We start from the raw sequence: 9786 nt of genomic DNA on the forward strand, positions 1-9786 counted from the left end.
TATTCTTTTTTTTTTTTTTTTTGTAATATCTTCTAGGCTTTGAAGGCCTTGTGTAGGTACTCTTGTCATTTCAAACTTGAATCTGTTAATCCCGAGCTAACAAACATTGAAATTTAGAAAATTTAAGTTCTGTTGGAATTGATACATTTTCCTTTTGTGTTTCTGGGATGAATCATACTCTTTAAGACATTAATACAGTTTGGGGTCACACGCTCTGTCATCCCACATGGAGCTCACTCGATTTCAGCAACAAAAATGTTTGGAAATGCTGAACAGAAAAGAGGTCGTGTCGGACTTGTAGTTGTATCTCAATTAAATGAAATCAGCTATATGGATCTTGTTTTACCTTTTAACTATATTCGAAGCAATAGTCAGGTGAATCTTCATGTAAGTGAATGTACATGAACGTCCATGATATGTGGATATGACATCTATTAAATGAGGAATTCATCGCTCTCATTCTTTTCACTCTTCTCCTAAAGTCAACTTTAGGCTTTTTATTTTTTTAAGCATCTACGATTTGAATCATATACTCCTCTCTACCAGTCATAATTGGAAACCATTTCTCAACTTGGTTTACTCACTTTAGACAATGTTCATATACAGGGGGAAGAGTGTCACGGAGGGGGGAGAGAGAAAGAGTATAAGTGGGGCGCATGGCGCTACCATTGTGGGGACCATTTTTCCAAAAAACAGAAAAAATCCCCCATGTGTAAGGGTGTGTGGAACACTAACTGGTAGCGTTCTTCTTCCCTCCACCCAATTAATTGTAATGAAGGATTGCCTTATGATAAAACTAGAGCAGACTTGGTCTGAGTTTATTCGAATCACTTGCGATGTAGTAATTTTACCTTTAATCAAAAACTTCCACTCCTCTCCTTCCGTCTTCCCCAAAGGAGAAAGGGCATCCGCCGCTAGTGGTCCACCCACTCACTCTCTCCTTTTGTCAATAGCTTTGCAACTCCAATGGACACACATTTTTTTTTTTTTTTTTTAGGCTCTATATCTGCTAGAGTGTGTTTAGGGTGAGATTCTTATTCCCATCATTAACTCTAAGATAATTTTATTTTGAGTTATAAAGTGAGAAGTTGATAATATCACATAATGGACTACAGGGCATTTGCACAGAGATTCTATGTTAATGATCAATGATTGGACCAAAATATTTTGTAATAAAATAACATTATCCATGGCTAGGAAATTAAGCTAGTACTTAAAGATTAAGATTTCACACGCCCATCAGAAGTTTGGCATTGTAACTAATCTTTTTCATTAGTTAAGTTTCTTTTTGTTTTTCATAAAAAAAAAATAAATAAATAAAGAGACTAACGATTAATTCATATTTGAATTGGCCAATTCACTGATCTCATTCCTTAATTGTTAAACCATGGTTTTAGAGAGCAAATTAGGACATGTGCTTAGATTCTCTCCAATGTGCATCCAATGGCTGAGAGGACGTGCCCAAATGCTACCAGCCTTTTGATGCGCACCGGAGAGAATCTGGGGGGCATAGGGTTGGTTTGTTTGAACAACAATAAAGATTCAAATATGATATTGAAATTGATATTTTTTTACCCTGAAAGTAGCCACGATGACATAGATGAGGCAAATGTAAATTTGATGACAGTCATATGCAACCAAACGAGTTTTACCATCATAATATATTAACACATGCCAAATAATTCTGTCTTGATATATCCTAATTGTGCCATGGAAAAGGTTGAGGTGGCAGATTTGACTATTGGATATATATGAATGATTTGATTAACAATATATAAATTTCAGATTTAAAGACAAGGATTTGGCTTTTCTTGCATATCTTGCCCATGGTTTAAAAAGTGGGTGAATGGGATTGGAATTGGTTAGGACTGACTTTGATTTCTGCCACTTAAATTGAAATATTTCTGTTAAAATTAGAATTTTTTGATCAAATAACCGATATTAGGGTTTTTGTGATCAATTCTGGCCAATCTAAATTATAATCGACAAGGATTAATTTCATCACCGATTCTTGTTTTTAAAACATTGGTCATGCACCCACCCCTTGCTAGATTTAGGTCCCTTCAAGTTTGGAGGTGGTTGGAGAGGGACCGGCCAGAGATAAAACATGAGAAAAAGAAAGAAACCCTTTATTTATTTATTTTTTCTCCTGTTTAGTGTTTGACTGATCTAAATTCTCTCTCCTCGGATCTGACTTCTCTTCAATGTGACATCGAACAACGGCTAGGAGGATTTGAAAAAACACACCAACACATGGCACCATTGAATGCCACGTTAGGTGCCCAACATGTTGGAGAGTATTTTTCCCCCTCTGGCCACTGGTCCTTCGTCCTATACTCTTAGCCAATATTTTTCATTTCTCGATCAGTCAATCCAAAATTCCAAATCCAACTCGACCGGGATTTAGGTGAACCAGAATAGAAGAACAAACCAAAGCGAATCAAACCTAAGGTCCTAAACCCTAAAACATCGAGGATCTCTCTCTCTCTCTCTCTCTCGCTCTCTCTCCCTCATTTGCTCCAACAACAACAATTAGCAACATTCATCATCAACTCAGGAGATTCTCTGCACAATCTGTGCTCATCGAGAATGATGAAGATTTCGACACTGGAGGGACGAGAATCAACGAAGCGAAATCGGGAGTTATGACTCCTAATTCGAGGACCGGTGCAATCGCCGTTTAATGTGGGATGTCGGCTACTTGGGGACAAGTGGGGAGCTAGGGTTCCAGTCACGGTCCTCCGGTTGGACGATAACATTGTATCGCAGGTGAAGACGATCGAGAAGGAAGGAATCATAGCCTTACAGATATGATATAATGAAGACATTTTGTTTATTTCAGATTGTTCAAGTAGTTTCTTGTGAATTTTTTTTTAGTTGGTGTTGGTTAGGTTGGATGCGGACAGAAGAAGGAGAAACATTTGAAGAAACCTGAAGTGGGTCACTTTAGAGCTCAAGGAGTTCCATTGAAGAGGAAACTAAGGGAGTTTCCAGTGACAAAGGATGCACTTCTTCTTGTTGGTACTCCGATAACTGTTCGTCATTTATTCCAGGCCAATATGTTGATGTAACAGGGATTACTCGTGGGAAAGGATTTCAGGTAAACCATCTCTCCATGAACAGAGACATCCAAATTTCGTTTTTTTTAAATTGGAAGACCAAATTCTCGATTAAGAGAAGGGAAGACGATTCTCCCCCAAAAATGATTTTTCATAGCTTCCTACTTTTGAGGGGGAAAAAAAAAAAAAGGATAACTACCTGTGGAAACTTAAGATTGGCCCTTTTAGCTCGTTCAGAGATTTTTGAAAGTACGATTATTGTGCTCTTTACATGAGCCACGTGCAGCAGTATCTGGGTAGGAGTAAGTACGAGAGTCTTTGGGCTTTGTATTTGAGAATACTTATCTACCAGATGCACAATAGGCTTGAAAATATGCTGGGTAGACCAACTTACAGCCCCAAAGTTCTCATCCGACACATCAAAATCAAGGCAAAGCTTGTTTGGAGTACCTTTTTGGCTGTTCTCCTCTTGGGATTGGCTACATGGATGCTGCTCCACTCTAGTGCTGTGGAGAGGAATACAACCCATCTTCCTTGTTTTGCTTATTTCTTTTCTGCAATGTATTTTTATCCCCAATTATGCCACAAAAAAATGTGCTCTTTCTTATTGGTGTTTTTTTTTTTCGTGCAATTTTACTGTAAGATTTGTGCATCAACCCCAGTGATAATAATATTTTCTACCTGACCTAAGTGATGAGCACATTTATATGAGAAATCTAGGGTAGTAAAACATGCATTTTCATATTTAGAATATAGCTACCTTGGGTTTTACTCTCTTTTTGCAGGTTTTATATTTTCAAGGCCTTAAGGACTATCGGACGCTATATCTCCAATTTTATACGTAAAGATGTCATGTTTCTTTCCATGATTGTGAAGAGGATGAAATTCTGAGTAAGATGGACGTATTCAGTTAAAAGTACACATTCGTTTGGTGATCCGTACAAGTGATTATTCTTTTCGGGTCGGAAAAAGAATAATGGATCAGAACTGAACAGAGATGCAAAACCAGCCCATCTGCAGTTGTCCCAGGGGTACAATAAATATTTTAAATACCAACAAGGATCGATGGACCACACTCTTAAGTGATTGAAGATTCATTTTTGGTAATAACAACTACCTAGCATAGTTGGTGAGTTGTGGTGTGCAAAATCCTTTGCTTATTAGGAGGATTCAAATTCGAACCTCTTGGCTAGCATTTTTTGGAGTTTTTTTTGAAAGATTTTCTCTCTCCCACTCATCACTTAAAGCAAGGAGGTCGCCCAAGAGGGTTGTGTGCAAGTTGAAGAAAAAAATAGGAAAGAAAAAGACAAGGGTATGAATTTCTCATTAAAATATAATATTATCCAAATCCAAGCAAAAAAAATCGACAAGGGGGTTTCTTGCGCAAGAAGAGAGAGAAAAAGGAAAGGAAAAAAAAAAAAAAAGAGAAATAAATAGGAAAAAAAGGAAAAGAAACAAAAAAAAAAAAAGGAAAGAGGAAAACGTTGGGGATTTCTTACTTTTCTTTCTTCCCTCAACCTCATCACCAACACCGTCCCCTAGTCCCTATAAAAGAAAATCGTTCCAAGGGGGAGGGGCGTTCTCTTTCTTCTAGTCTTCTTCTTCTAGTTTTTTTTAGGGTTTCATCTCATTCTCTAGCAATTGTCTATTAAGGTTTTCTCTCTAGCACCTCACTTTGAGTGTTTTATTTTCTCTACGGTTTTATCTATTTCTTCTTCTAGTCTTCTTCTTACATTTTGGTTTAAGCACTTATGTAATTGAATTTTATTTAATGTATGCAAGTTCTTTTTTATGTTTATTGTTCATGGAATTCAGTTGTAATTTTACTTTCTAGTTATAGGCTTAGTTCTAAGCGACAAGATCCAAGTGTGGAGCACAAGTTTTCAAGTTTAGATTTGTCTTCTCTAGTACAAGTAATTTTAGATTTGGTTTATTCTAGATCTGATATTTAGTACTGGTAGTATTTCAAATCTCAACCAAGTTTTCATATTCTCAAGTTCAAGTATTGAAGTTCAGGTAGGTAGGCTTCTCATAAGTCTTCTCTCCCCCCTCTTATTCCCTATTCTGACTACCATTTCCTTCTTAACTTAGGTTTTTAACTTCAGTCTTTACTTTATTATATCCCTTTCCCCCAAGGTCTTTGGCTAGATGCATGTATTGGCTTTGCCCCTGTATAGTTATGGACTATCATTTTATTGCGTTTATTTTCAATAAATTACTTTGCCTCCCTTTCCCTAAAGCTAAGTAGTGAAGCCCTTGTAAGAGTTACTCTCTAGTCAAGTAGGGAAGCTTGCATTATTTGCGATGCATCCCTCAGGCTAAATAGAGAAACCTACTTGTGTGCCTCTCTCTAGCCTTCGTCTTTTTTTTTTTTTTCAACACTTTTACTTTCAGTTATTTACTTTTTATTTGCGTGGTTTGAAGTATTTAAATTCCTAGATGTGTTGGTTAGGAAGCTTTTCGATGCATATATTTTAGGGCGGTAGTTAGAAGTAGATCACCAATGATTAGAAACTTGAAAGGCTGGAGCTTGGCGGATTTTGCGAAGAGCTGAAGAGGTACTACTAAAATTGATAATGCTTCATATCACTAAGTACGCCAACATTAGGCCGATGACGGTACCATCGGCCGCTAGGGTGATCTTAGCGGAGAAAGACGCTGCAACTCGTTCGTGAGAGGACATTTTTGGTCGTTACCTCTTCTGCATTTGACCCACCAAAGGACAACGACGATGGCAATGATCTCTATACCCTCTATCGCTGTTGCTACTTGCTCCCTATGTTATTCTTTGGTTTGTTTCTCTCGTGCCCCTTCTCAATTCAGATTTTGTACTAAATCAGCGTCTCGAAATTAAATCGGTTTTTAACTTGATATAGAATCATCAAAATAAGCTGAAATTGTGTTGGATTGAAATTGAAATCAATCAAAAATTGAAGTTCTTTAACGATTTAGTTTTGATCCCTCGTTCTTTGACCAAAATCGAAACAAACCAACCATTTGGCAGTTTACTTTTGCGTGTGCACCCATTAACCCTTTAGTTAGAATAATGCTATGTTGTATTTCCCATAACCCTCTGATATTTTTATAAATTTATTTTGATATTTTTTTGATAGAGTATAATTCCTTTATTGGCTCATCTTGATCATTTGTCTCATCATTCATGCATTTTTTTTTATTTCTTCTTTTTAATTTTCTTGAACTCACGAATTACCACTTATTTCAATTAGTTTTCACATTTGTTGTATTGATTCCATGAGTTAAGTTGGTGATGCTCATCAAAACAAATGAAACTTACATAGTAAACCTCATCATCTATATCAATCAAGGATTAATAATTGTATTTTTCCAATGTGCAATGCCTCTTGATGCCTAAATATGAGTAGATTGGCAAATCATCTTATTGTACTTCTCAAAACATCAAAAATCCTATTTTACACACACTTAAAATTAAAAATCAAGTAATATTTATCCTGATAATCTATTCAGATGATGGTTTCTTACACTGCCATTATGGTACACACCAATAGACATTTTCAGTGCGGAGCAACATAGTCTTTTTGTACTTATTGTGTCTCGCCATATATATACACTAGTGGGTAGCGTTCTTTCATCCTATGTTGAAATAAAGGAAATAGAATTATGTCCGGGAACATGTCCTATGCCAACACTCCAATATGTTTGTTGCTCTCTTTCCCCATGTGAAAAGACGTTCCTACCTTTTGTTTGGGAGGAGGGAAGAGATAGACACAAAGAGTGTGGGCTGAGGTCGCACTCCTAGACAAAACCATTTACCATTAAATAAAAATGATAGGGTTATATGAACAAGCAACATATGATATGAGAGTCCACCAATGAGGTGCGACAAAACTTTATTGTACAAATGAGGGAAGTAAGATCATTTAATATGAGGATGAGAGGTATAGGAACATAGGTGCTAGTGTACCCTAATTTGTTCAAGTTAGAACTGACTCCATTCTTCATATATTTCATATTGCAGGTTACTTTTTTTGCTGGTATTAAGGTACATATTTTTTTTTCTTTCCTACCAGAAAAAAACTTCACATGCCTTAGTGACTTTGTCTATTCGGGTTTGAAAGATGTGGGGAAGGAAAGGAAGAAGGGCGGTTCTGAATGGAGGGCAGCGGGAACGGATTGCTAACGAAAAGGCTTTGAAGGAATCCGACTTGGCAGTGGTACGTGGCAAACACTTAAGTCATAGACAAAGACCTCTTTTTTAGTGGGCCAGCTGAGAAACCATTGTTCGATAATATAGGACAAATTACATATGCGGTACTTAACATTTAGATAAACTAATCGTAAATTACCAATGTTTCAAAAAATTATGTTTGAGTGACCTTTTTCATATTTCAAACTTTGTCCATCTCATCACCACTTTCTTCTACTCTTCTTTCGATGGAACAAATGTGATATTTTGGTTGGAGAAGGTTAGATTCAATTGTTCACAGCTTCCAAGGAGTGAAAACATCGTCACATTTCTCCACAATTTTTTTCCCATAGAGATGAAATAAGGGTTTCATAGAGTTCAACGTTATTTCTTCGCATTCCCACCTTTCTCAACATGAATAGAGTTGAAATTCCAATTCAATATTAAGGCAATCCCATATTCTAGTTATGTCCATCAGCCGTCTAGATTTCCATACGAGGTGCCATGGCTGTGGGATAACATACTGATTCTCTTCATTGTACTTTATTCATTTTTTTAAATTATTCAAATGGTAAAACTGTGACCGAAAAATCTTATATATTATGTTGCTTACTCTTATTTACTCTACTATAACAACAGATCAGAGGTTCCATGATCTTTAGTGTGGGTAGAGCAACTCGTTGAATCGTGATTTGTTCATCCATCTATGAACACTCAAGGTAGTCAACCACCATCATAGGAGAGGATGAATACTACATAAGAAGAAGAAAAATAGTTGCCAAAGTTGGAAGATGTTGTCACAGGTCAATTGGAGAATGTTGAAAAGAGTCATGACCAAACAAGTATACCCAGCATATAATTCATGAAGCATGTAAATAACCCCAAGGGGGTAGTTGAGTTGATAAGAGACCTTCGCTTCAAGAAGCGTGTAGTTATGAGTTCAACTCCTCTTGCCTTATTGGGGCCACTTACTTGGGGGTGTTTAGTGCTCTTCATTGCTTTCAGTGAAAGTTGAATGATTCTCATCCAACCCCGGTATGATCCATCGTTAAAAAAAAAATTGAAAAAAAAAAGGTATCCAAAACACAATATTTTTGAAATGTCAAGTACATCAAACATTGTTTTTGAAACATGAGGCATCCCAAAGACAATTTCTCCAATGTTAGATGCCCTAAGTGCAAATTACCCAATAAATTATTAAAGGCATTTTTTTTTTCATTGGACATATAGGTAATCATCTGGGAGCACACCAATGAGGGGCAACAAAATGATATTGTAAACAGGAGGGCAACAAGATCATTTCATGTGAGGATATGGATGGATATAAAAGTATTGGCATATTTTATCTCAACGCCTCCGCCAACTTTGTCCCCGTATTGTTATTTGAAGTGTTAGAATGTAAATTCAATTCAAAGACAATGTGTACATTTTAAACATGTGGACCTAATTGACACCATAGGTGATTGTAACCATATGGTTTTATATGTTTTTCATTTCATGTCACCCATATTTTTTTTTTCTATCGACGCGTATCAAGGCCTTCTGCCTAACTAGCCCCGTGGGCCCATATTGATCCCACAATCGCATGGACCGGGTCACACCGAGGTTGAATGAGAACCATTCAACTTTCACTGAAAGCAGTGTAGAGCACTAAACACCACCGTGTGAGTGGCCCCAATAAGGTAAGAGGAGTTGAACTCATAACTACATGCTTCTTGAAGCGAAGGTCCCTTATCAACTCAAAAGGCATGGGCTAGGGAAATAGGATAGAATCAAATCTTGTTTGGATACATCGAGGTGCACTAATCTGAATATAGTGGTGCAAAGAAGAAGGGTCAAGGGAGTGCGAGAAGTTTTTTGGCTTCCTCCAACGGTAGGGTGGTGGAAACTAAACTATGATGGCTCGTCTTTGGGGAATCCAAGGAATGCAGGGGCAGGTGGTGTAATAAGAGATAGCAATGCTCAGGTGGTCTTATCTTTTTGCTCCTTTTTAGGTAAAGCATCGAGCTTCCAAGCTGAATTCCATGCTTTGATGGAGGGAATCGATAGAGCGAGAGAGAAGAAGTGTGAATCGTTATGGATTGAATGCGAATCGGTATCAGTGGTCATTATGGTGCAAAGGGGGCTGATTCCATGGTTTGTATGGCAGAAGTGGTCCTCTCTCATTTCCTATCTCAGGGGTATCAGTTGGAAAATCACTCATTGCTACCGGGAAGCCACTCCGATAGAAAATTTTTTGGCGCAGACGGCAGCGAAGAAAGAGGTGTCTTCATCAATTGTGGTGTGGCCTCCAGAGGTGCAACAATTCTTATCAGATGACCCAATGGGCAAGTCGCGGTTTAGATTTTATTAATCTTATGTTTTCTCCATATACTGCCTAGTTTCCTTCCTCTGCTGATGGCAATGCCGAAGGTGGAGGAGGGTCCTAGGGTTGTGATTGTATGTCTTTGATATGGTTTTCTTTGTATGTCTTTGATATGGTTTTCTTTCTTTTGTTCTTCCTCCTTTTGTATAGTTTATCCTTTGGCTCTTTAATATACATGACCTTTTAGCAAAAAAAAA

General features: G+C 37.3%; 1 pseudogene; it reads left to right on the top strand.

Annotated features, from left to right (window-relative positions):
* The first annotated feature begins 2513 nt into the window (after positions 1-2513).
* Positions 2514-3622, top strand: LOC122067418 (annotated as a pseudogene).
* The last annotated feature ends 6164 nt before the right edge of the window (positions 3623-9786 follow it).

This window comes from Macadamia integrifolia, unplaced genomic scaffold (assembly GCF_013358625.1).
Source record: "Macadamia integrifolia cultivar HAES 741 unplaced genomic scaffold, SCU_Mint_v3 scaffold2894, whole genome shotgun sequence".
In the NCBI taxonomy this organism is placed as follows: Eukaryota; Viridiplantae; Streptophyta; class Magnoliopsida; order Proteales; family Proteaceae; genus Macadamia; species Macadamia integrifolia.